We start from the raw sequence: 27,196 nt of genomic DNA on the forward strand, positions 1-27,196 counted from the left end.
TATATCATTCCTCAACTCTGCAGTTGAATATGTTATGTTGCTTTGGTCAGTAATTTCCTAGCTCTGAGACATGCAATCACTTTTTAGGCTGCTACATGCCTTATCTGCTGTGACAAATAACTGTTGAGCAGCAGCAACAACAAAAGATTGTCATGCAGAACATGGCCTTTAAAGCAGCAGCACTACACAATGACATACAGTAGCTGTGAAGAAGCAGCTGTTATAGACCAGTCACTTCATTTGCTACAGAACCGTTTTCTTCTATCATATTAGAGCTGTTAAACTGGGACGTGTTTTTGCAAAGAGATGTTATGTCTCTGCTATATAAAAATTCATACTCTCATCAGAAGAGCCTCCCAAGACAATTGTCATCGTTAATCAGTGGCTGAACAATAAACCTCTGGTGCTCCCGGTATCCTTGATAGCCATCTTAAAAAACACCACTGGGATTATTCCTGTCAGCAGGCGTGTGAAGTGTACATTATGGTAATGCCACCATCAGAAAAAATATTATATTTCTTGATTTTTACTTAACCCTCTTCCCCACCTCAACCTTCTTCAGCTCCAAGAGACAATTTAGACTCGTCCTTGGCTCAAAGGCAGCACTACTTGAAATGCCTTTAGATTTGGTGCACACACACATCAAAGAGACCAGGAGCTTATTTTCAAGTATTTTGCACCCCGAGGCTAGGAGCTACTTCTGAGGCTGCTGTGTTCCCTGTAAATAGCTTGGTTTTCTGTTCCAAAGATCCCAGCAAAGCAACATCTACCAGAGGGCTGTGGGCATGGGTATGTGTGCTCTCCTATCACCAGAGGTAATAGGGAAAAATCACGGTGCATAATAGTTCTGCCGATTGCTTTCCTTAGGTGTTGATCAGTAATGCTCACAACAACTAAACTCAATCCAACTCTGCCAGGGCAAAGGCAACTCGAGCATGCTCTGCATCTCGCCTTTGAACGATCAAACTTCTGCTTTTGCTTTTGATGGTGCCACTCTGTGATGTGCTAGACGTTTCTGAGCATTTAGAGTCTCTTGTAGTCCATCATGTGAGGACAGAAGCACTTTGCTACCTGTTAGGGATAATCCCTAAACAATTAGTTTACCACCTGACACTAACCAAAAAACTGTTCATCACTTGAATGTCTACGGGACTTTCTTTTGTTCAGCATTTTTTTCTGTTATATATCTTAGCCTCTGGATGTTTAACACACATTCTGGCCAATCAGTAGATATTCACAAATCCTATCAATTAACTTAAACCTAACTATATACTGTTAAGGCTGGCTTTCAAATAAAAATGTATTATACCCGTACAAATACCATCATCCTTGAAGTGATACCAATATACCAGCAGTACTTCACTTCCACATTTCATGCATTCATTTTTATCAGACACCACAGGGGTGTAGATTCATACTTTTAAATGTTTTTGGCATCTAGGCTCACTGAACTGTATGGGTTGTAGCTGCTGATGTAGTAAGTCAATCACATGTGGCATTAGTTGCATCAGTTGATACCTTAAAAAGGATCAAATTAAAACATTATATTATTATAATTATATACCCAACCCTATATACTGTACATATTAAGGAAAAGGTAGCAAATGGATTGTGAAGTTTGACATGGCTTTACTCAGTACTCAGTTCACCTTTATAGTGGCTATTTTCCTAGCTTTTTGCCCTGTGTTCACCTGCCTGATTACAAACTCTTCTGTTGTTACAGATCTGTGACCCAATCTGCCCTGCACTTGCCTCATTCCCCTCACCTGAGCTTCCCCACACCTGGATCTCATTAACCTCATCAGCCACTCATTCTTACACGAGCCCAGATTCACTGCCAGTTTGTCTTGTATCCGTTATGTCCGTCTTTGGATTTAATTAAAAGATACTGGACATCCAGCTACTGCCTCTGAATTTGTGCTTTTGGGTTCTGTGATTTCTGAATCGTTACACTGACTGAGATTCGGCTCAGCAACTGACTACACTTGAGTATAATCACTGACAAAAAATAGGCCATGAATTGAATGTCAGAAACGTTCCCCTCCTGTTCTCTTTCAAATGGCATCGATCAACATTAGAAATAATGGCACCTTCTCCTGGTGGTGGAAATGTGCCTTGAAAGAGTCGTTTTAAAGTCGTTTCAGTCGGCTGTGTCTATTGCTTTGTCTAAGATCATCCTCTCTACGGTGATGCCCTTCTTCTTCTTTGTAATGACTGCTGCCAGCCAGCAACTCTGCTGCCTGGGAGTGCAGAGCATCATTCATAAGAAGACTGCTTGCTGTGATTAGCCCTATCCCTTAAGCCATATATGAAAATTCATTTTAAATGTCCTTTAAAAACCCATAAAACATCCATATTGACTAGAGGCTGCCAAGCTGTAGGGGGCTGCTAATCAGTTCCCTCTATGGTCCATTTAGCCTCTGTGTCATTAAAGATAATACAAATAAAATAAGTGTTAACATGAAGGCACTTTGAGTTTCCCCTGTTAAAAAATTATCAGCCTCCTCTCACCAACTGTCAATAATTTGCTCTAGAAGATTTTTTTTTTAGTTTCCCACGCTTGCAGTGCATTTGTGCTGAACAAATTCTAGTTAATTACAAGGCAAATGGTACAAAATGTGCTCTGTGACCATTACAATCCTGTTTGCTATGCTCAGCAAGGATGCATCACTCAGCACACCCACACAAACACTAGCACGCGCAGATAAATTAAAACACATAGATATAAAGACTGCAGTTACACATTTCTGCACACCCCACACATTGTTTTGCCTCTCTCCTGATTAGACACATGCATCTTTTTAATCTCACAGCTTTACACAGATGTAGAATTTGAATACTCTGCTCTATCCTTTCTTGACTTTGACCAATATTGTGAGATTGTAGCATTTCAGCAATGGACCTTTAATGAAAGGTTTTGCAACATGCATAGACGCTTGGTTGATCTAATGAGATCCCTAACTGTTTCTGCCATCTGCCAGACCCTAGTCATGACATTAACTATGCAGCCATGCTAAGCTTCAAACCTCTTTTAGATGAAGCAACCCTGCTTGCTTGTGCTGGTGCACACACAAATGCATGATTCACGGAAAGCAACAACAGGGTGCAAGCACTGAATACTTTCAATAGCACGACAAGAAGATGGTTTAAACTTTATTATATTGTACACTATATATCAAGAAAAATGCCCCCTGGCCTCTGTCTAATGTACTTTTTTCTTTTATTTCACTGAGCTTTTGTTGCAGTATTGACGTCCCCAGTATATAAGGCCTTGCTTTGAGTCAAACTCATCTGCAGTTTACGAGGGTGCCATTGTTCCCCTGGCCGGGGAGAGGTCACTGCGAGGGAGGAGAATAAATGCGGAGTGATTGACTAGTCTCTGTTGGAGAAATGAGTTCTCCATTCATTCCCAGGCTTCCAGAGGTGAAACGTCCTTCAGGAAAGTAAACACAATCTGACAGGGCCCTACAACAGAGGCAAAGGCACAGCATGGCACAGTCAGTAAGGACGGCACTTTGCTCCACTCTGCTCTCCTCTCCTCTCCTGCGTCCCTCCTTTCCCTTCCAGCCTCCAATCTGTACAATGACCCACAACACATCAGGCCTCACCGCTGAATCCGGACACTTTAGTTGGATCATTTTTGCTTCACTGCTGTGTAGATATATTCAATGTTCATAGTGCACTCACACTTCACTCTGAAATAAAAAAAATGGGATACATGAATCCAGAGAGATGAGGTGATCATTCATATAAGGGCAGTAGAGCAGTTTTCTCTGTAGACCTCCATCCTAGGTCCTACCAGATCTCAGGTCCCTCCTGGAAAGCAAATTGAAAACTGTAGCAACCATCAGAGACCAGATTAGGCTGTTTTCCCGACATGCTTAAATTGCAGTAATCTCGAATGCAGATCACATCCGCAGCTAATTGATGGATTTGCCAGAGGATCTGAGAGTGGTTCGGCTCCACTGTGAGCTCCTGTTTATTTTCAGAAGGCAGATGCTTTAACCCCTCTCTGGCTGCTGCTAGCAACTTGAGGCCAGTGAATCTTGGAGCCAGCAGCGAACCGTCATCAACTGCGAGAAATCTGTCCAAAGGCTTTGCCATACATTCACCCACAAACCCTGCCTAATTAGAGAGAAAGATGTGCCTGGGTTTCTTGTTATACATTGGTTTTGTATGAATAATTCAACGCACATAAGGCGTTCTGTTGTTGTCCGGGCTTTATCTTGCCATTCATGATAGAAGCCCCAGTGAGTATAGGGGTGCCTGCCATCCACTCCTGCAAATATGCTTACAGAGAAACTGTGGTTAGCAGCTCATCACAGCACTGTCACATACAGTTCTGTTAGCTGCAGCCATGAAAGTTTACATCATGGTTACCAGGCCGCAGAGGCTGAACACGTCAGCAGTCAGCACTGTTCTCTTGTTTCGTCTGAAGACAGAGATGACTCTTTATTCACAGACAGACACAAAGAGGAACAAGTTGAACTAAAATGATGTTCTCATGCATGTATTAGAAAGAGAGAGAGAGAATAAAGAAATGCTATAAAACATGTTTGCCCGTTTGTAGGCATTTTTATGGGATTGCACAAAAAAATGCATGAACACTGTATGTGTTTGGGGATGTGCTGTGTGTTGTGGTTGTGGCGAGCAATGATCTATTTTTTCCCATTACCCCACTGCATACGTGTGGTTCATTTACATTCATGGTTATCCAGATAATGAAGCTTTCAATCCGGGGGATCCTGTGGTGAGAACAATGAACCCAATTACCTCCTGCCGCCTGTGAGATGGGATGGCAGACTCTGAGACAGATGGGAGAGGCTGCACTCGGCCGGCAATCCAATCACATTCATCTCGTTTGCTTCCCGTTTCCCCTGTTCATGTGTTCTCCAGCAACTTATCAACAGGCAGGAACCAAAGAACCTGGGATCATTACATCACACACACCAACAATTCCGCAAACACACACACGAACGTGTGTACAAACGAGTGAGGTCCACTCGACCCCTGCAATCTCCCCCCTACATTCCACACCTACATGCAGCTCAGGTTTCTCTTTTCCTTTGAACACAAGGTTGTTCATAAGAGCTCACATACGTGTACTTCACCTGCTGGAAGAGGAGGAGGTAAGGAAAGGGTTTTGTGGGCGAGGTAGTGTCTGCCTCAATCTTGATCTCCTTATCAGCGAGCCAGGTTCTGACTGAGAACATTCCTAATGATTTATGCAAGATACTCAAGTTTCATTTTCTAGTTTAATATTTCAGTTATATGCTCTAGCTGAAATCATCCAAAGACGTGCTCGGCGAAAGTAAGTAGCCACCTTATCAGCCTGTGTGTGGATGTGCAACATGATGGAAGAAAAGGGAAATAGCGTTAAGCATAAAGAAGTTACACAAGGAAATCTTTTTTATCACGTCTCTGATGCAATCCTATGAAATGAAATCCAAGCAGATGGCTGCACCATAGGGATTAGCTGGATGACAATGTCCAGTGTTATCAATTATGACTTCTAAAAGTAAAAACAAACAACACAACTATAAAAAATCTAAGTACAAACCATAGTGTATATTTCACAGTGATTGGTCACATCAGTACTCCTCTTTAACTATAAGTAGCGCAGCAACAGAGCTGCCTTCCACACATCTCTTGGAAGTTTTATAGGTAAGAAAATGTGTAATCTAGTTCCTGTGAGAGAGAGCTTGACATTCAGTAGTAGCCAATGATACAGAGAATGCCTGAACCTAGACGGTGCTTGAGGGAATGTATTCCACTACTAGATAATTAGCCGGTGATTGCGTGAGAGCTGATACCAATTCTGCATAATACTCCAATATTTTCTGCATGCTTCATGCAAAATATACCCCTATCTCATATTCTTCCCCCCTTATGGCCCCTAATTTTGACACTGTGATCAATAGTAATTGACTTAGTGATCGATGTGTCTCTTGAAGTTTTCCATCCCTCTGTACTGCCATCAGTTGTGTACACACTATTGTTGGGTAGTGTATGGTTTGGTAGTGGAGATCAGCATGCTAATGCTTAAAGCAGCTCCCCTGAGTGGTATACAGGTGTTTTTATGTTAATGAATGTCAGGAAAAGAGATCTCGTTGGTCATCCCTGGGTACACACACGTGTGTAGGTACACACTCTCTCACTTGCCCACCCATGTGTGCATGCTACCGCATATACACATAGATACACACATGCAGACTGAGGCCGCACACCCACTGAACCCTTGGATGCATTATTGATAAGCTACTAATTACGCTTGTTGCAATTTCAGCTGACCTTTCCCGGGAACATCCCTGATCATTATAAGCTGCATTCTCTCTTGAAATTGCAAAGGTAATCTAAAGTCCACCTTTCTTGTTCCCCTTCTTCACCCAACACCACCACCCCCCGCACATCCCTCGAATCACCGCTGGATGAATAAAATAACATAGTAGGAGAAATTGTTAAAAAAAAAAAGACAGGAGTTAGTGAAGGGGAGAAAATGCAAAGAAAGTGGAAAGATAGCAAAATATTAGAAACACTACAGTAAACTTCAACTGTCTTTTCCCCATAACTCCTGCATGACATGAAATCATCGGACTCGGAAGTTTATGGTTAATATTGTAATGCTTACAGTGATATAATTTAAATCAGTTAAACATCATATGATATTTGTTTGCATGCCATTATGACATATTAGTCTGAAACATTGTCATCATAGATTACCATCATGTAAACTATGTTCACGTAATGGCTCTGTTTAAAGCAGCTTTCCTGCTCAGAAAGCCATTTCATTTCTGAAAGGCCAAAAACTATAATGTGAGTGGTTTCGTAGCTGGTGCTCAGGAAGAATTGATGTTTAGCTGATCTGGTTGGTGCAAGTGACCCAATGTCCCTGCTTGAAGAGACACTACAAGTTCCATCAAAGAGCCAAAAAGAAGATCTATCATAATTATCATCATTTTCAGAAGAATATAGAATTGTTTTATGTCCAAATGCCACAGCTCGAAAATTGCATTTTTGTATTTTCAGCTGCTGAATTGGCTGCATACTCCAATGCTTCTTCAATGAATGGTCATGGCCTTTAACAATCAATGTAACGATCCACAGGTTGGACCATTTGCATGAATTCACTTTGATGAAATGTAATAATAATAATAGATCAATTTTATATTGCACTTTTCTCAGAACTCAAAGACGCTTTACACATAAAAAAGAGACAATCAAACAGAAAGCACGTTATACAACACTAGAACAAAAGAACATTACATGAGGGTGGAAGATGGTGGGTTTTAGTTGTTGTAGGTGATCCTGAAGAGATGGGATTAAAGCTGACTCTTGAATGATGGGAGTGTGTCTGGCGAGGGGCAGGGAGTTTCAGAGGATAGGGGCGGCGATGGCAAAGGCCCGGCCCCCCATGGTGCGATATTTGGTTTTGGTTAGTACAATTAGTGTATGCACAAACTGGCATTAGTAACACTTAAGAAACACTTCTACCAATTTCTTTGGAAGGTGAAACAACATCATGCAATTGACGCAGATTTTTTGTTACTCAAAAAGTAACAAAGTCTGATTCTGACGATGAAGCATAAGGAACAAAGGGCTCCAGTCAAAGGTATTTAGTACAGCTAGCGACTGCATGTTTTCTGCTATTGTTCTTTAATGACTCAGGTACTGTATAGCCTTGAAAATTGAAAAAAAGCCAATACAGATGATAATCCTAGACTTAAAGGTTTGCATAAATGAAGGGAATTTACGCAGAATAGTATTCACAGTAAGCTTAGAATTTACAGAAAATGGAAAATGCCACATGTATTAGTAAAATGTTTCTGGAGCGCCAAGAATGAATTTCAGCCAATGTCAAACAACTTTCTGAGTAGACCATTGAACATTCAGGGAGCTGGTTGATTTCTTTCCAAGTTGCCTGGAATTTAATCATTTTTATGTCTCTCAGTCTTTCCATCTATTGTACTATGTAAATGACATAGACAACGGGTAAACTTGAAACAGCCGAAATGTAAAAAGTTCAACTACTTCGATGATATTATTCACCAAAAGTGGACATTTAGACTGTAGGTCTGTGCATATTCTGTGGTTGCAAATCTTCCACATTGCCTCTCAACTAATGCATTACTATTATGTGGGTGTACACTTAAAAGTCAATATAGATTGAGTGACCCTTGCATGATCCTTGATCAAAGACTGAATTCTTTGATTCTTTGAAATCTGGATGAGGGAGACATTTGGTCTTATTAATGTTACCCATCTTGAGTTTTCTGTCCATGATCACACATAATACGACTGGAATCCTGTTACAAAATGGGGGAAACAGAGAGAGGAGAAGAAAAAATAATTCTCAAACCAGTATGTGGTAATAAAGTTAGGGCAAAGAGCTGCAGTGCTGCAGTAGAAGGTATTTTTTTTTAAGGTTTGAATGGCATTAAAACACAGAACTGCTGAATGAAGGTCATGGTGACAAATATCTGCGAGAGCTTCATTCTCTTTGCCTTTACTAGTTCAACAGCTTGTATCCTTCCACCTCCGCAACTCTCGTTTTTTATGGGAAACACACACCGGTAGATACATACAGAACAAAACATTTCCACAGATTCTGCAATTCTCCCTCTAAGAAGGGAGTCGATATGCCTCGATAGATATTCAGCTCTTCCACTGCAATCAGATTTTGTTGGTGATGGGAGCTGACTCGGAACCAAAATAAATAGAACGGGAAAAGGGCTGGGAACAGCAGTTTGCTGGCAGTGCTATGAACCAGGTGAGCCGGTGCAGGCAGGGACGACACCAGCCAAAGGATTAATGGTCCCAGGGGAAGCCAAGGTAAGCCTGCTGCTCCTGCTTGACATCTTTGTACTTGTAAGAGCACAGAAATTAGCCAGGCAATGCAGTGAGTAATGGCCATGGTGCTTCCATCAGTCCCATTTAACAATGCATGCAAAGCCAACAGAGGAAAATGCAGGGAAAGAAAAAAAAAAAAGGAAAAGGAAATGTTGTCTCCTGGGCATAGGCGCAGAGTTGCCTGGAGCAGTTTATCACATAAGGCCTTGTGTTGTGAATGCAGCAGAATTATAAGACATATGTCCTGTCTGTTAATTCACCTACATTAAACATCAGCCATGAAGATCAGTGCTGTTCCTTAATTTCTTATCAACCCTTAATTCTGGCGGTATTTGTGGACAGAAACAAACAGCATAGAGACATTATTATCTTAGGAACCGACCTCTCACTGTAGTCGGTGTTACTGGAAAAATCATCCTTTAAGGAATAACTCAGTGTGTATTTGTGTGCGCAATGTGAGGCCGCTCGGGCTGCCGAACTGTCCTCTCTGTCTGCGTCAGGGTTTCATACACACAGGCACACTGTCAGCCACAGTTAGCGTGAGCGTGCGTGTGAGGGAGAGAAGTTACTTAGCAATAATGTGAATGTAGCAGAGCGGGGTGTGTGTGATGAAAGTGAAGGGAGGTAGCCCTGAAGCTAACAGCAACTTCAGCCGAGGCTCTCTGGACCCACATTTAAGGTGGCTTGTCACTTTAATTTTGAAACTTTTGGGACTAATGTTTCTCCTTAGAATTTGTGTCTTACTTGCTTATTACTGTATGTACCGTAAAAATGCTGATTTTACAGCTATGACGCAGCTCATTGGCACACAGTTGCCATTTGCAGTGTGATTTAGTTATTAAATTCAATGCCCTTGGTACTTATTTCACCCCTTGCATCAGCTGAGTACTCCCCATCCAGCCCCACCTCCAACTAATCCATAAACAATGATGGAGGAACATGTATTATGCATGTATTTCCGAGATAGACATAGAAAGTATAATACAAAACGGGGACAACATATCATGAGTGCCGACAGCGGTCCAAACATACATGGATCATGGGCCCCTCTAGATGTTCACACACTGTCTCATTTAGACACAGGCATGCTCCCTCCACTCCAATCAGCAGAGACTTATGTCCCAGCACACACCAAATGTCAGTGGCTTTTAGGTCAGATGGTATAACAACATGATCAAAACACACACACACACACACACACACACACACACACACACACACACACACACACACACACACACACACACACACACACACACACACACACACACACACACACACACACACACACACACACACACACACACACACACACACGTGAAAACAATACCAGTGTTCCTGTCGCAGCTGGATATAAAGCGGTATTTGAAAGATTTGTATGTTGTATGTTTTAACTTTGGCTGCATCAAGGTCATACTTGCTGTAAAAAACTTGACATGTAAAATCAGATTGACATGTACAATAGAAAGTGAAAGACAACTGAAGTGACACTAGACACTGTGACACTACTATGAAGTTTGCTAGAAGAAATTGGCAAAGTCTTCATGAACCTGCTTTCCCAAGGGAACTGGAACTGCAACTAGAGAGGAAAAACACTGGTGGCACTGTTATGAGGAAAAGTGTCCTTCTCTAATGTATTGCTGCTGTAGACAATTGCACTTAGATAATTGTTGCCCCATATTTATGAATGTTTGTCTTATTGGAAGTGTCTTATTAGCCACTAGTATACAGTAGACAATAATCATTATTGTCTTTAAACTATGCAATGTCCTACAAACATACCCCTCGAAAAAAAAAATCTACAAAAAAACTTCATATTTCTCCAAACTGTCTTTTCTCAGTCCCTACCACATGGGACCGAGTCTTTCTTGGTCTTGCGTGAGAGGCAAGGAGGTTGAGAACACAGCTCCTTGGCAGAGATGGGGAAATGGATGGACGATGGAATGAAGGGATGCTGGGTGATAGAGGTCTCCTGGCTGTCTGAGACCAGGCTCGTCCCAGCACACTGGTTCCCACTAATGACCAGAGGCCCTGAATTCCTCCGACTCCCCTGGGACAACAGCTGCTGCCATCCTGAGCTTCTTCGCAGGCTTTGAAGGGGACGTGGCAGCAGTTGAGCTGGCTACGATCCTGCCTAGCAGAGCAGCAACTCAGGGATGGGGACAGACAGGCTTGTTGTGCCAGCAGGGTGGCTAAGCCTGCTGAAACCCTATCCAGCCAATTACTCTCTCCGAATGCCAGGCTGGCTCTCTAATGGAGAAACTGGGGACCGCACGCTGTTGGGTTCTCTCACAGGTTTACAGGTTTTACAGGTAAGCAGTAACACTCCCACTTCGTCAGGCATTTTTTCTGTCCATCCTGACAGTTAGGACTAAATGGGGAGAAAAGCTCAGTTTGATTCCCTCCAAACCAATTTGTTTAAAATGACAAATTCCTTTTAGAGCTCTTGTTTCTCTCTGTCTTCCTTCCGCTCACATAGCCCCTGGTTAGGCTTACCCTTTAGACTATTTGCAGTGAGAGAAAAACTGCTATATAGAAAAGTAGCAAAAATGGCCAGGCTGGAGGGGTATGGACGCCTATGGTTAGACTACCTAATCATTCTGTCCACGTCCCTACTGTTCAGATAAGCAGCACAGTGCCTCCAGTGAGCCTTCCCTCCATCGACGGCATACATTTACTTTAACACAGCTAATTTGTGCAAGTCTTGCAGCACTTGCACACCATTTAGAGATACACTTCAGATTTCACTAGAGAACCAGCAGACCGTACGGCGGGATGGAGGTCAGAATAAATAGAGCTGCTACAACCCAGGAGAAATACATTTCAAATATGTATTGTTTCAACAACCATTGTTCTCTGTCAAATCTGTTGAAGTAGCAATCGGCATTACTCTTATTGCACATGTATTGCAGCAGCTGTGGGTAATTACAGTAAAGTGGGGATATATTTTCTGTGCCACAAAATCAACAACACGTACATCTAATGAACATAATAAGAACAACATATTGAATCAAAGAGAAATATGGAATTACAGGCTGAAAATTTCATTTTGTTACATGTGACAGCTTCTGCACTGACTCTGTGTTTACAAAACAATTCATGAGAGTCAGTCCGCTGAACCAACTTTCCTCTAACAATGTGTTATGAGACAGAGAAAAACAAGAGAGAATCAATAGGACCTGTGGTCATGTATAATTTGCAGGGCCAGCACCTGGCTGCCAACAAATAAAGTTTTTTTTTTCCTTGCACGTTGCATTCAAGGATATTGGACAATTTTCGTGAAGGTAGGCGGCTATTTTCACCAAATCCTGGCTGCAGTTCAGCCGAAATGATTGGATCTCCGTAAGCTCTGTGGGTGCACACAGCACTGTCCCGATGTAAACAGGAGGCCTGAATGTGTTCTTCACACTTCCTTGCTTGTTATGTTTGTATCCGTGCACAAGCTCAGCTGAGACAGACCGACAAACTGCACCTAGCAGAAGTCATAGCCAAACCACATTGGCGGTAAAATAAATCTTTTTAATTGCATGGAGAGTAGTGTGCAATTCTCAGCATTTTCTCTGTGTACAATCTTCCTCGAACCACTCATGTGACCGTGTGTGTGTGTGTGTGTGTTCGTGTGTGTGTGTGTGTGTGTGTGTGTGTGTGTGTGTGTGTGCGTGCGTGTGCGTGTGCGTGTGCGTGCGTGTGCGTGTGTGTGTCAGGTTGGTTGGCAGGCTTCAAGGCTGCCTTGGCTAGTCAGAGAGCTCTTCTCCCTGAACCAGCTGGGCCCTCCTGCCTCCCTCCAAAGCAGTCAGTGGAGAGCCCACATGGTCTCACCCCCACTCTGAAAGGTGCCATTCTGCCTCACACAACTAGACACACTTGGACACGCATACTAGTGGACATGCACACATAATGACACACCAAAGCCCTAATAGAGACATAATCAAAGGAACACCTTCTGCTGTCCAGACACTGCAAACGAACCTGTTCAGATGAGCCATTCATTAACGATATTTCAAATCTTACAAGCCGAGCAACGTATAAAAAATGTATATCCTTCAAAGTGAGGAAATAAAAGCAATATGTATGCAGTATTAGTTATAAGAAAGACTTCACAGGACTGGGAATTACAGTGTCCCTACAAATATTTAATCAAATAATTACACTCTTTATCTTAATATTTACTTAATATTATACATTATGCACGTTATCTACTGAATATTGTAACTCCATGTCTCTGCGTCTTTGCTCTTTGTGTTTTTTTCCTGTTAAAGACTTCCCTTCAACCAAAACATAAAAAAAATACAAGTTTAAAAATATCAAATTAACCAAAACCCAAATAGTTATATGAAAGTTATGGTATTCTATTATAATACTTAAGCATGGTTTGATATGTTCACCACACTTTGCTTTTTTGATTTCTATAAAAAAAATAGCATTCTTAAAAAAAAAATGCAATCAGTTATAGTTTAACGTCAATCCACAGAGAAATGCACGCAGTTCGTATACAGAAACTGTGCCTTTAAATGAGCTGTCAGAACTTCTGTACGGTGGTGATGTACAGATGTCTATACTATACCTATACTATATATACGTATAAAGTGCAGCTAAAGTCATCCCCAGCTGCAATGATGGTGAAGAGATGCCAAGAGCACAGATGCAGAAGACCCAGAAATGCGGACCAACCAGGGCAGACTTGACCTTTTCAGGGGGGGGGGGGGGGGGGGGGGGCTAAAGAGACAGTTTTATATGTATAGAACAGTGCCAATTGATCCTTTTCATTGTCAACATTGTTATATACAAAGCGGGTGAACTTTTGCACTCTGATGCATTCGGCGGAGAAACGGTTCGCTCTACGAGGTTCGTTTTATCCGCCTCTCTGATGAGGTCACTAAGGTGGATAGAGATACAGAGATGTGTTGTGGAGAAAAGGCAAAGACAAGGAGGAGAAGAGCAAGATGTTGGGAGGTCCAGGTCACATGGTGGGCCCGAGGACCTTGTGGTGGAGGTAGTGCACTTCCCCTGAGCTACATTTACCCTTTAGCTGCAGTCAGGCAAGCAGGCTGAGTGGACAGAGGTAGGTGGGGGGAGTGCGGGGGCACCGAGGGAATGCGAGAGAAAGCGAGACGAGTGAGCTGAAGAGAGAATTGTAGCATTGAATCCTAATGTCAGATCAGAGCTGAGCTGAAAGGCGCGGAGATCTCTCCTGCCAGCAGCGCCCGAACATGCATCCGTAACAGGGTAAAATATTGTGATCTTTGATTATTCCCTCTTTTACCTTTCATTAATGTTACTCAGATAGAAGGCGATGCAGCTCGACATGCACACATAAGAGCAGAAAGGGTTTCACAGACACACAGGTGAGATAGTACAGGATTTTGACAGAACCCTTTGTTTCCTCTGTGCTGCTGCTGTACATTCATTTCATAGTGAGACGGAGCTGTCTGACAACTGTTTTCAGCTTTTTATGCTCTGTTTGTAGGCCAGTGATAAGAACGGAAAAAGCCAATTTGCCCTCATCATGTGCAATCAAGACAGAAAGGACATTAATACATGAGTTACTAGGGGAATCACATAAGGAGGATCATTTCACACACATGCACACTGTACTGTAATATGTGAGATGACTGCAAAAGAGAGAGAGGTGAGGGCAGAGCTGAGCAATATGGCTGAAATAATCATCTCAATATGAATTAAGATCAATTCTGATACATACTTTATATCATTATGTGGAATGTGTGCAACATTTAAAATTAAATATTCATTTTTAAAAAGCAGCTAATTGTGTTCTTACCCCTTCCATGCCACTCCTTTTTTGACGTGTGTTGACGGTGGGAGGCAGGGGATGTTCAGGAGGGGCAATAGTAGAGGCCACATAGAAGTGGTGTACATCCTCTGAAAGCTGGACATCTGAAGATTAATTTGGCCTCTAGTTTGTGGTAGTAAAGTCATAACTCATTTTATACAGTGAGCTCAAGTTTCTTATGCAGTCCAAAACTGTTTAAGGACCCCAGTATGCAGACATGTTTATTTTATGTACTCCATTTTAGTATAAGCGAAAATAAGACATTTGTACTGTACGATAAAAACTTTGTGGTTTTTTGCCCAAAACTGTTTGGGATTATCATAAAGTGGACATGTGTGTGAAGGGGAGACTTGTGGGTTCATACAGAACCCCCTTTCCAGATATCTTGAGGTCAGATGCCAAAGGACCCCTTTAAAATTGGACCAACATTTTGGCTAACTTTGGAGTGTTATTCCTTCTTCTACTTTCATTTGATCTTCTATCTCTACAACTCAGCCTGCTTAAGCCTCCGAGAGACAAAAAGCCGGCAGGTGCAAGGAAGTTACAGCTTTCTCTGAATAAACTAAATACATTGGTAGAGCTGTAATGAGAAAATCATAATTAAGATATGATTCATTCATTCATTCATTCATTCATCTTCAACCGCTTATCCCGGGGTCGGGGTCGCGGGGGGCTGGAGCCGATCCCAGCTGGCATCGGGCGTGAGGTGGGGTACACCCTGGACAGGACGCCAGTCTATCGCAGGGCACATAGAGACGAACACAGACAGACAACCATTCACACCTACGGGCAATTTTAGAGACACAAATTTACCTAACACGTGCATGTCTTTGGACTGTGGGAGGAAACCGGAGAACCCGGAGAAAACCCACGCAGACACGGGGAGAACATGCAAACTCATAGAAAGGCCCAGGGCGGGATGCGAACCTAGAACCTTCTTGCTGTGAGGCGACAGTGCTAACCACTACACGACCATAAATAATTATAACACTGCATTATTGCCCAAGCCTAGGTCAGGGTGTGGCGAAATTATCATGGCAGGCTTTATTTATTTTACTGGAATCTAGTGGTACAAATAAAATCCTGTTTCGCTGTCGTGCAGGGATCCCATTTCTCCAGATGAATAATTTAGATTGTACATGCTTGGAGGCCAAGAATAGATTCCTAAAATAACAGGAGGATGGAGGAACGAAGGAAGGGTGCGGGAACAGGACGTCAACTATCTGAAGGGGTCTGACAGCCAGCGAGTCGGGGACTTTGTGATCCCTCTGCATCTCAACGTCCAGTCCCTCCTTGACCTGTGATAGGTAGCATCTCTTGAAACCATTGCTGTACCAGCTATCATTACACCCACAATGCAGCTAAAAGATGCTGTCCTCCTGTCGTATGCTTGATTGGCCCAGATTTAACATGTTCCTCCTGTCAGGCTGCTGCCCCTGCTGTCAGATTGGTTGTGTTAAACTGAGCTGCCATAGATTAAGAGACCGGATCAGATTAGGATGCCAAATCCCCTCGCAAAAGCACCCCTCCCTCCAACAGTCAGAGTAAGAAGGTCTCAGCAGTGCTTCAAGGTTTCACTTTAACATTCAGGAATCAATCCCTGCTTCCAATCCAGTGTATTAGGTTGATGTGTGCCAGCAGTCCAGGCAGGCAGCTGTTGAGGGCTGTAGCATTCCCTAAAGCACATTGTGCCTGCACTGCTCCCCGATTCCCTGATAACATTAATGCCAGGCAGATGTCCCTGAACTAGTCCAGACATTTTCTTAATATTAGAGTTGGCCTCTTTTCCTAGCCCCTGCTAAATTTCTTGAAATCTCCTGTGACTTTTAAGACCAACACGATATTGACCCACAATATCTTCCACATCAACAGCAGCCGAGCCATTTGCTTCCCTAATGGTACAAAAATCAATAGGTAACGAATGAGCTTATTTATATTTCAAGCAATGATGTGTCATGTTTTGGGTTTTGTGACAAGTTTATTGCTGTAGGGGGATACTGAGGAGCAAGATTTGCAATAAAATAAATTAAAAAATGTATCTGTGGATCTCTATCAGCTGTTCTCGTCGTTCTACAGCAAATAACATCTGTTCTAGATGGGGATCTCTTCCTTATCGAGACAATGCTCCACCCCTTCATTAGTCTGAGTCCAACTCTGTAGCTAATCTAGAATGAAAAGACAGTCTGGCCCCTCAGATCTCCTTCCTATCAAAGTGCTCTTTGAAGTTCACATTCTATAAAATTGGTTCAAGTGTCAGGTCAGAGTTCTCACAGCCAAAGGTACGGCAGTCATTTGAAGCCTCACTCTTTTTTTATGGTTCTTCCCCAATGGAGCCTCGGCTGTCTTTGTATTCTTTGGCAGGAGCCCTCTTCATGTTTATTGAAAGAAGGCAATCAAGATGCCCAGAGTTTGGACCTGGCCCCTAAGAACTGAAGTGTCTGGGGATACTCTTATTAACTTCTTCTCACAGAGACTCAATCGCCAATCATCCTTGACTATGCCAGTCTACCTAATGTACTCTTTGGTAGACTCATCAGACCAGGGGAAAAGTCAACAGGAAAATAGAATAAATAAAAAAAAGGCAAACAAAGCACATGTGAGGGGATAAACCTGGTACAAAAATCAGTGCAAGATCAAAGGGGTCTAGTGGGAGGAAAAAAAAACATCAGGTAAGCTTTAAAAAAGGAGAAAAATACAAACTCACATTACGAGTTACTGCGATCCATGGCAAGGCCAGGGCAGGTGGAGCATGACCACATCAACACTCCTACTTCAGGCAGCAGTGCTGCAATAATGACTCAGTCGGGAATACACACATACACACAAATACTTATGAATAATGTTAAAACACTCCTTCTTCCTTCATGCACCAAAGCAAAGGTTACCCCAATCATCTTTTGGCTGCCGCAGTTTTACAGCCCCAGAATGGCTGCTTCTCTCTCCATTACCTCGGCACTCATTTGACTGGCAGATGGGTAGAAAGACGGTGGATGGAGAGTGGGCGGGTGGGCAATCATGGGACTGTGTGTCACAGTACGTGCGTGCTCGCAGCACTATTTGTCGTCTCAGCAGATGAGATGGGAAAGGCAGGTGAGATGGGGCAGGCCTTATTTGAAAGCCTCTTAACGGTGCCCACTGAACCAACGTTGGCATTCCCTAATGGTGCATCACAGGCCCGTCATCTCAGGCTAGTCCTCGATGTCCTATGACCTTTGTTCTTGTCTGCTGTCATTGTTTTAATAGCTGCAACAGCTTAAGTCACAGACAGTATAGATATTACAACAAACATTCCACACAGATTAAATACTCCACTAAATACTGCATTTTTCAGGCGTGTAGGAGTATTAATCTCTGTTTAATCCACTGCTTCCATATCTCTGCTTGAATCTTTTGGTTGAAGCAGGTGTCCTTTTCAGTCCAATGGTAGTAGGATGCAGTGATTTAAGTGGACTGACAGTGAGAAACACAGGGGGCAATATGAGTGGCTAATGGGGTTAATATGCTGAGATGGAGAGATAGAGAGGAAAGAAGAGGTTAGATTGGAGGGACAGATATGGAGACCTAGCTGAGTTACAGGTACTAAATCTGAATTCAGATCTAATTTTACACCGGATTGTTTTCTCAATAACTTTCTTTCTTGTTTATCTAACTTTCTACTGCTGCACCTGGTTTAAACCTGCAGAGATTAAACGCGCTCAAAAATCTATCACTGTCCTCATACGTGCACCTAATCTGTAAAATCTCGATATTGTATATTTTTAAAAAACAAATATATTGTATGAGCTGACATTTTAATTCATCTGGAGGTGACATACTGTTGCATTCAATTTTCACAAACTAAAGTGCTTCACAAACACTTTGAGAGTGATATTACAGTGTGTTGGCTAGACAAAAATAAAGAGTGCATTGAATTGCATATAGTTTGAGTCCTCTGTTACACTGATTGGAAAGGCATTTTCATTCTGTCCATATCCTGGGGGCGGAAAAACAGCTCTTGTTTTCTTCTTTCCTGTCTCTTTTTTTGTCATCACTTATTTGCCCATGTCATTTTTTCTTTTGTGGCCTTGTGTTCGCTCTGTCTCTCATTTTTCTATTTGTCACTCAAGCTCTTTTCAGTATGATTGTGAAAACATTGTTACACCTCATAAACACAGCAAAGCTTTTAATTAAATTCCCAATCCCCTATTACAGTAGCTCCCAACAACTGGAGACAGCAGTATGGTTTTTCTTACTGTTTGTGTTCTCTTATCATTCTCTGTGAACAAACAGGACATTTTCTTTATACGTGAAGTGTTGGGAGCAAGGGGAAAACAAAATTAGAGCGGATAATTCCACACTGAGCTGAGGCCTGACAGTGAAGAGAGGAGGACAAGATATCAAATCTAGTATCGGCCTGAAAATGATCAAACCGTCTGAAAAGTATCTTTATAACCCTCCAGTATCTGTATAAATGATTAATCCATTCACGTATGCTGTGAATGCAGACTGATACTGCATATCACGACACTGGTCTAACTTGGTCTAACTCAACCCAAAGTGGAGAGTGGAGCTTGTATCTCTGATATATGAGTGTTATATTTATATGTGTGCATGTGTCTCCAGGCTGCTTTAATCTCCTCCCATCTGCTGCTGGACTTTCTCTCCCTGTTCTGAGGCCTGCCGTGCCCCGCCCGATCTGCCGAGCCTGACCTCACTGTGTGCATGTGTTTGTTTCTGTGTGTGTGTGTGTGTGTGTGTGTGTGTGTGTGTGTGTGTGGGTGGGTGGGTGTGGGCTGCTTGATGAGCCTGGTTCCTTATGAAGTGGTGTCATTAAAGCAGAGAGAAGGAGCAAACGGGTGATTGCAGTGATTTGGCAGAGGTTGCACAGAGTCTGTCCTCCAATCAGAGCCCTTGCTTGGCCTCCTCCAGCTCCAGTGCAATCACAGAGTGTGCGCGCACACGCACACACACGCACACACACACACACACTAACACACACACACACACACAAACACCAAAAGACTTGACAACAGCATGTCACGGTCAACTTCTAATGGAGTTGTGCATATTTTTCTCATTGAAATGAACTGCACGTATTTTAGGGTTAAGTGCACAATCAATCACATGTTTAATGTCTGTGGCAGCACTTGTTTAACCTAAAATCTGCAGGGATCCGACATTTAAAAAAGTTAAATGAGGCAGTTTAGAAATAAGAAAAGACACTTAACAGGAGTATAAATGTGTGCTGCCAAACAAGCTGCTGCATAAGCAGCTTTTCTCCTAATGCACTGCACACAGGTTGTTCCAAGTAAATGAAAATGAAATGATGACCAATAAAATGGAAAAGTTCACAAAACAAAGTCTGAATAAGGAAAGCCCTAAAAAGGTCAGCTTTCTTACCCATCTCCATGCCTCTGTACTGTTTACATTCGAAGTAGGTTAGCATTTTTTTTTTTCTCATTTCAACATGTTTACTTTGACTTTTCAATTCCTACCACACAAACTGTACAGATTATAGCATTATTATTATTAAGGTCCATATAATTGCCTTTAAAGAACATTTGATAACTGATGTCTAGAGTTAAGCGGTGGTCAAATGATTAAAGGCAAACATTAAGCGGGTGTCACAGCATCTTGTATCCATACCATCATGATTCATTATTTTTCAAGTCACACTGAGGTATTAGATTATCTGTGTATTATGGCTCAACAAATGACAACTCAAACATCAAAGCACTACATCCACGTGGTGCAGAACAGAAGGTCTCCTATTGTTACAGCAATGTGGACAACCACTGTACATCATCTACATGTTTTGATGTGTTCAAAGGGAACAGAGAAAAAAGGCAAGAGAGGGGGGTGAAGACATAGAGAGAGAGAATGGGAAATAGAGAGGGAGAATGAATTATAAAGTGTGGAGAATTGAGCACTAAATTGATCTGCAGTCTGTCCCCAAAGACGGTGAGATGCTGTAATGAGAATGGCAGTCCAGATGCATACGGGGGCCGTCTTTTCCCCATCTCTGAAAGAAGACAAGTTTGTTTCTCAAGGTGATTGTTGCGGTGATAAGCAGAGGGGCTGAGAGGCAGTGGCTGACTGGATAACCTTGTCCCCATCCCCGCCTCGCTTCCTTCTGCATGAGCATCTCCACCACTGGCCTGCCCTGCCGGATTGCTCGTCTGAACACAATCTGCTGGCTGGAATTACCTCCCGGCCCCAAGAAAACTAAACATGATTTCTGACCTTTCCTTTCTGTGTTCAACAGTAACCTTTTCTGATCCGCCTACGCTACGAGACCATCGCAACGAACAAGGGATGGAGTGGAAAGGATGTGTGTGTGTGTGTGTGGTTTTTAAAAGGGGGAGTGAGGATCAATGTGTGTTTAGCTAAGTTTATGCATGTATGCATATTTAAATTGCTGAGGGAAGGTGCAATACCACTTGCACAATATCATGCAATCAAATACAACAGCTCTGCAATAAATGCTACCTCTGTGAAACTAACAATGTCTAAATTTTGTTGGCAGGTCTTGTACATGCAATATTCAGCAGCAGCATTATGTTTCATCCATTTCAATTGAAATGGGCAACGTCCTCCCAAGGGCCCCAAACTGACATGCAAGAATTGCATAATTCAACTACTTTTTTAAGGTTTTAACGGGCTGGCTCTCTACGAGCCCTTTCTCTGCGCTTGTCATTTAGGAGAGCATGCTGTGCGTGTTCTGGGACTGTGATCACTAGCCAATCACAAGCAAGTTAGTTAAACTTGTTGGTTAAACTTGTGTTAACGTCTTGGCTCTGCCGTAGCTACTTGGTTGCTATGGGTGCTATCATACAGTCTATGGTTACTACTGCACATTTTGTTTAATGTTTTATCACTTTCATAGAAAATAAAACTGCACTAATCTCACATTGTTGCTAATTCTTACTTACTAAATACAAATGAAAATATGTCCTCATATGAATACAATGTTGATAATGAAATAAAAAGGTAGGGCCCCACATCAGCTCTTAAACCAGGGCCCGAGGTGCTTAGGGGCCCCCCCTTCCAATACGGTTTCTGTTATTTTGTCTACACACTGTAAGTAGCTGCTGCTTCCATCTGTGTATGTGCTGACTGAGTGTACCATAGAAGTTGCAGTAATAGTGTATTTTGTATGAGACACAGTTTGCAGAAATTCTGCATCTTTCAACTATAACTAAATTCATTACATCATCACTCTGCTTCCTCTTGTTGTTCTTTGCCGTGTCAGCACGTTCTGCATTGGTATTATCATTAGTAGTTTGTAAGATAAGGCTAATTGATCTCCACCTACCCAGTGTGTTAGAGAATTGTTGTGATCTACTTCTTCCACTGACTCTGCATAACTCCTACAGCCTCAGCACAATCTGACCCACAGGAGCAAAGCACATCCCTGTAGAAATTATTTCATCGTGTCTTTCTCTCGCTCTGTTTGTATGTCGTTCTCCAGCTTTCTCTCCCCTTGTCTGTCTTCCATAAAGCTAAATCACCCCTCCACCCCAAACCCCTTCAAAACAAACCAGTTTGTGCTGATGCGAGGGTAAATTTAAGAGCTTACGGGCAGAGTGACCTGAACATCCTAGGCCAGCTTGGTGGAGTTAGCTGACTGAACTCGGGGCTAGCCAAGGCCTGTGTATCAGTATTGTTTGTGTAAGAGCACCAGAGGGGATTTGGACAAGCAGTGTGAGCTCTGAATGTGTGACCCACAGCTGGCCTTACCATTGGATTAGCTCACCCTGATCCCCACAACCTCTGAACATGCTCCCTACTATTTCAAGATCTCTCCATTTATGCCCAGCCAAGCACATTGTGACCAGTAATCTTTAGTTTTCTTCCCTCCAAAGGGAGAAGATATACTGTTCAGCTTTTTTGCTCTGCCCCTGCCGCCCCTCCCTCTCTCTGGTTTATCCACACTTTTCTCTGTTTATTTTCCACTTGCCCCCCCCCCCCCCCCTCTTTCTCACCCACTTTCAGTCTCTCAGTACAAATTTCCTTCTTTCACCTCTCTACGCTCACCATCCGTCTTTTCACCCCTCATTCCTCTCCCTCTAACTACCCCTCTCTCCTTCACTCCTCCTCTCCTTTCTAAAGGGGATCAGTGGAGCTTAGAGGCCTTCCTGCTTGCTTCATTACTGAGCTGCTCTGACATGGGGAGCTCGTCTCTCTAGTAAGGATAGGAGAATGCCACTGATGTTTAATACATGGACCACTCTGTTGTCTTTCACGCCAGATAAATTCATCATCAAAAACTGAGCGCAGAACAGCAACAGAGCATGTAAACCTGCTCTCTCAATCTAGATTCCCAATCTTTTTTCTTTCTTTTTTTGTCCTTACTCTCCATTTAACTTATTGCCTCTCGCTCTGGTTTATCTCTCTCTCTCTCTCTCTCTTTGTTCCGTCACATCTCAGTGAACTGGAGCAAACCTTTTCATTGTCCTTCAGTTGGAGTAAACACACAAACACAATGCAACACTGCTGCTACTGCGGCTTGGCCCGCAACATGAAACACAGCTCATGAAAAGAAAATTGACCTATTCAGTTCAGCATATGTGTACATTGTGTTTGTGTCTGTGTGTAAATATGTAACATGTACAGGACATGTCCCTGTGTGTGCACACACACGTGTGGTCCTATTATCATGAACTGTTCAGCTTTTTTGCTCTGCCCCTGCCGCCCCTCCCTCTCTCTGGTTTATCCACACTTTTCTCACTGTGTGCATGTGTGTTGTCTTGCACGAGAGAGTGTGTTAGAGCCGTATGGGTATATATGTGTTTGCCTGTTTGTCCTTTCTGTGTGTGTGGGTGTGTGTGTGTGGGCGGCAGGCCTGCCTTGATGATGCCAGAGCCTGTTTCTAATCCAGGCCTCCTCAGTGGGCTGTAGATCTAGCTGTGCCAGGCAGGCCTGTTGCAACACCAACAGAGCCCCAGCTGACAGCTAGCCCGCTCCTCTCTCTGCTTTCTGGATCATCTCTGAGCACAAAACTTTAACAAAGGGTTAAATAAATAGTTCCCCCCAAAATCTAAAAACATATTTGTATCTTTCTTGTAGTTCTATTGATAAATCTCAATTGTTTTGGTGTGAGTCAGCCAGTTCTGGAGATACTGGCAGTAGAGATTTGATTTTTCTCACATATAATGGAACTAGGTGGCACTCAAATTGTGGTACTCAAAGTGCCAAAAAATTACATTTGAAACAGCAAAGTCTTTCCGGAAATAATGACCTCATATTCAAGAGAATCTACAGATCTTGCAGTTTATGTAGGAACTATTTTCTTTTTACCAAACTACACCCGCCAACCGAGAGGCTCATGCTTGTGACGGCACAAGAAGTAAAAATATTAATGGCGTTCTTCTCGGCTATGCTGTCGTGTAAGCTATCAGTATAAAACTATTAGTTCGACTTAGTATCAAAAAGCACACGTCTTTCTTCAATGAGTACACCTCCTTCTGCACGGTGATGCAGGTGGCAAGTGTTGTAGAAAGAAAATAGTTCCTACATAAAACTGCTCACAACCTCTTCTGTGGATGATCATGAGTAACCAGGTCATTATTTCTGCCCACACAAAAAGGAAACAAGAAGGGGCAGACGGTAGATGTGCAATGCAAAGGGGGTGCCGATGGTAAAGAGTTTAGGATGAATCAAAGTGGTTAGAGCTGATTTATCCTGTGTAAGGATGCCAAGCCCTCTAAAAAGGCACTAAACAGCCCTTCAAATATATGAAATATCAGCAGCAGTCAGTGCCAGTCATCAGTGCCATGTGTGATGGAAAATCAATTTATTTCATATCAGAGACCTGTGAGGAGAAAACGAGAGAGACAGGTCCCTGCTGCGCCTTTTTAAACTTCTCCCCAGCAGAAACATCCCAGAATGGTCCGCGTCATCAGTGACGGAGACATTCACGGTGCTTGTGGCTCAATGTGTAACGGCTGCTGTTCTGCTAGATTAGGTAGGTGATTGGCCATTAATATTCATTTCACAGTGTGTCTTTGTTAGGCGGCAGCAGGGACTGACAGAGTGTTTGGATGGATTTACTCTACCGTGTATTTCCCTCTAATTTCTATAGGCAAGGTGGTTTACACCTATGGCATTAGCGAAGCTACCTAGTGGCCTGATGTGCTGTCATTTTTTTCAGTTTGTTCTATCTGATAAGGTAAAAGCTATCAACATGTCCATTAGAAAAATGCAATAGTCATCAAATATTTAATGTCATTAGGGGAATATGTTCTACTCTCCTCCTGGCCAATGACTAAAGGCTGGCAACTAAAATTTGAAACAGTAACCAGAGAAAGTCCATTTTTCTGGTCCTGTCTGGTCTTAATAACAGCTGAGAGTTGCTCCTGGAGGAGTGCAGGTCCAGCAGGCATAAAACCACAGTAACAGGTCTTTCCCTCAAGGATGGCCAACCTAGCGAGGTGATATGAACAGTCCTCCTCATAATGAGATTAAGTCACTAATTAGTATGACTGTGTGCTGTAGTGTGACTGTGTGCACTGAGGAATATATGCCCCCTATTGGACTACCCGTGTGGTCCCTGAGAGAGCAGGCCAGAGTGGGGCTGTCCCTGGTGTCCCACCCTCCGTTGCACTGAGAGGGTAATTAATATTTTGTGCATTTGCTCTTCCAGCTCCTCTACACCATGTTGAGCTATAGTCCTGAAGTTATTGATCTGGGTTCTGGCAACAGCAGGGAAATAACGATCAAAATTACAAAAATGTAATCTTGGCAATTTTGACAATGTGAAATACGGACAGCAATAATTACAGGACTGTGAGGGTTCAGACAGCACAATGAAATGCTCTTTAATCTTTTACACCAAAAAAGAAGCGAAGGCTTGTAAAAGTAGGTCATTGGAGTGCATGAGCAGCACAGTCCATCAGCTAACAGGAGCAATAGCAGCTAAAGACAGAACCAGATATGAAGCAAAAAACAAAATTATCTTTGCTAAGGATAATCGCAGAAATAATTAATAAAATAAAATAATAAAGCAAATTAGAAGCAGGATAAGAATAAAACATTTTTTAAAAATGCAATCAGATCCATTCGCCTTCGCACATTCCCGGTCTCCTACTTTTGCTTCTACCTCCTTACCCATTAAAGTCACGTGAGTGTTTGATTGCCCCTGAGGTGCCATTCTGACCTGTTCATTTAAGATGATGTGCAACTCTCAGGTCTGTTGCAGCACTCATTTGTTCCTCAGTGGGGTCCCCATGGCTGGCCAGTAAGAGGACCCCATAGTGACCAAAGTGCCCTGGGAGCTTTAAACCTGGCCACTCACAACCAAGTAAAGAGACAGCTGAGTGTCATTGTTAATGTGGACACACAGCACCACAATGGCAAAATCAATAGAGCTATAGGGGACATCAATCTCAACAGCACAAGACCCTTTTGGTTGTCTCACCGCTGCTCTAAAGCTCTGAATGAATGGTTGAGAGAAGGAGGGAAGATGAGGAGGGAAGACAGAGAGACAGAAGGAAAGAAAGAGAGAGAACATGGAGGACTGACAGTGATATTTATTGGCCTTTCCTCCTTCCATCTCAAGGGGTTATGCTGTCCTTTGAAGATTGTGTGCATTTGACAGGCGGCCAAGTGACCAGCCATCCTAATTCACCTAAAACAGGCAGAGGTTTTTAGGTAAAGCCTCAGAAGTGCAGCACAGCAGCTGTACGCAGTTGGCATCATGCTTGCATTTTCTCTACCCTGCCTATTTTTCACTTCCAAATCTCTCCCTCTCTCCTTCCACAAGACTGAAATCTACGCTCCTCCTTTCAATACCAAAAAGGCACCAGCTTTGTTACGGGTTGACACATGAGACGCACACCGAAAAATAAGCAAGGGTTGCCTCTGATTGTCTCTAACACTGACTCGCAGGATGCCTCCTCATCCCATTAACATATATGCAGATAGGCAGTGAGTAAATGAAAGCCTCCAAAAACGGGAGAGATCAAAGACGACAGAATTAAGGCCAAGTAATGAGGATCTTGGCAAGAACCCTGCAAATTTATTGATTGTTTGGCAAGCTGTGTGTGTTCCGCTCCTGCTCCATTTTTCCCTCCCTCTATACCATTTACTCTATGTTTGAAATGCACACAGACCAAGCAGTGTGGGCTTTAACGAGGCCTTTGCATGGCTATGGTTCCAGTATTGAACCTAATCACTATCTAATTTACAGTGCAATGATAATGTACTTGGCATAGGGAACAAGGAAAGAGAGATGGGCAGCAGGGAAGCCCATCACAGCCTTGCATACTTTCAATAACACAGACTCTTAATTCAATTACATCCAGTACAAGGGCAGTTGCAGGATGAGACTATGGGAGGTTAATCCACAAACCCAAAGGATCTGGACCAGAAACAAAAAAAAAAAAAGCTACAATGTGTATTAAACGAGATTACAAACTACCACAAGCTGAGAGACAGACAGTTAAGCCAAAATGAAATCTAAATCTCTGTGTTAGATGTCCCGTAATGTGTTTCATATACATTCAGACCCAGTTTGTTTTAAAGGTCCCATATTATGCTAATTATCAGGTTTATACTTGTATTTTGTGTTTCTACTAG

At 42.7% G+C, this 27,196-nt stretch overlaps 1 protein-coding gene across 1 annotated transcript in view; it reads right to left on the bottom strand.

The window, feature by feature from the left end:
- celf5a (cugbp, Elav-like family member 5a) overlaps positions 1–27,196 on the bottom strand; it is a gene marked incomplete at both ends in the record, with an annotated part of 191,035 nt that overhangs the window by 56,900 nt on the left and 106,939 nt on the right. The window lies entirely within an intron of this gene.

Source organism: Echiichthys vipera (genome assembly GCF_963691815.1).
Source record: "Echiichthys vipera genome assembly, chromosome: 3".
NCBI lineage: Eukaryota > Metazoa > Chordata > Actinopteri > Perciformes > Trachinidae > Echiichthys > Echiichthys vipera.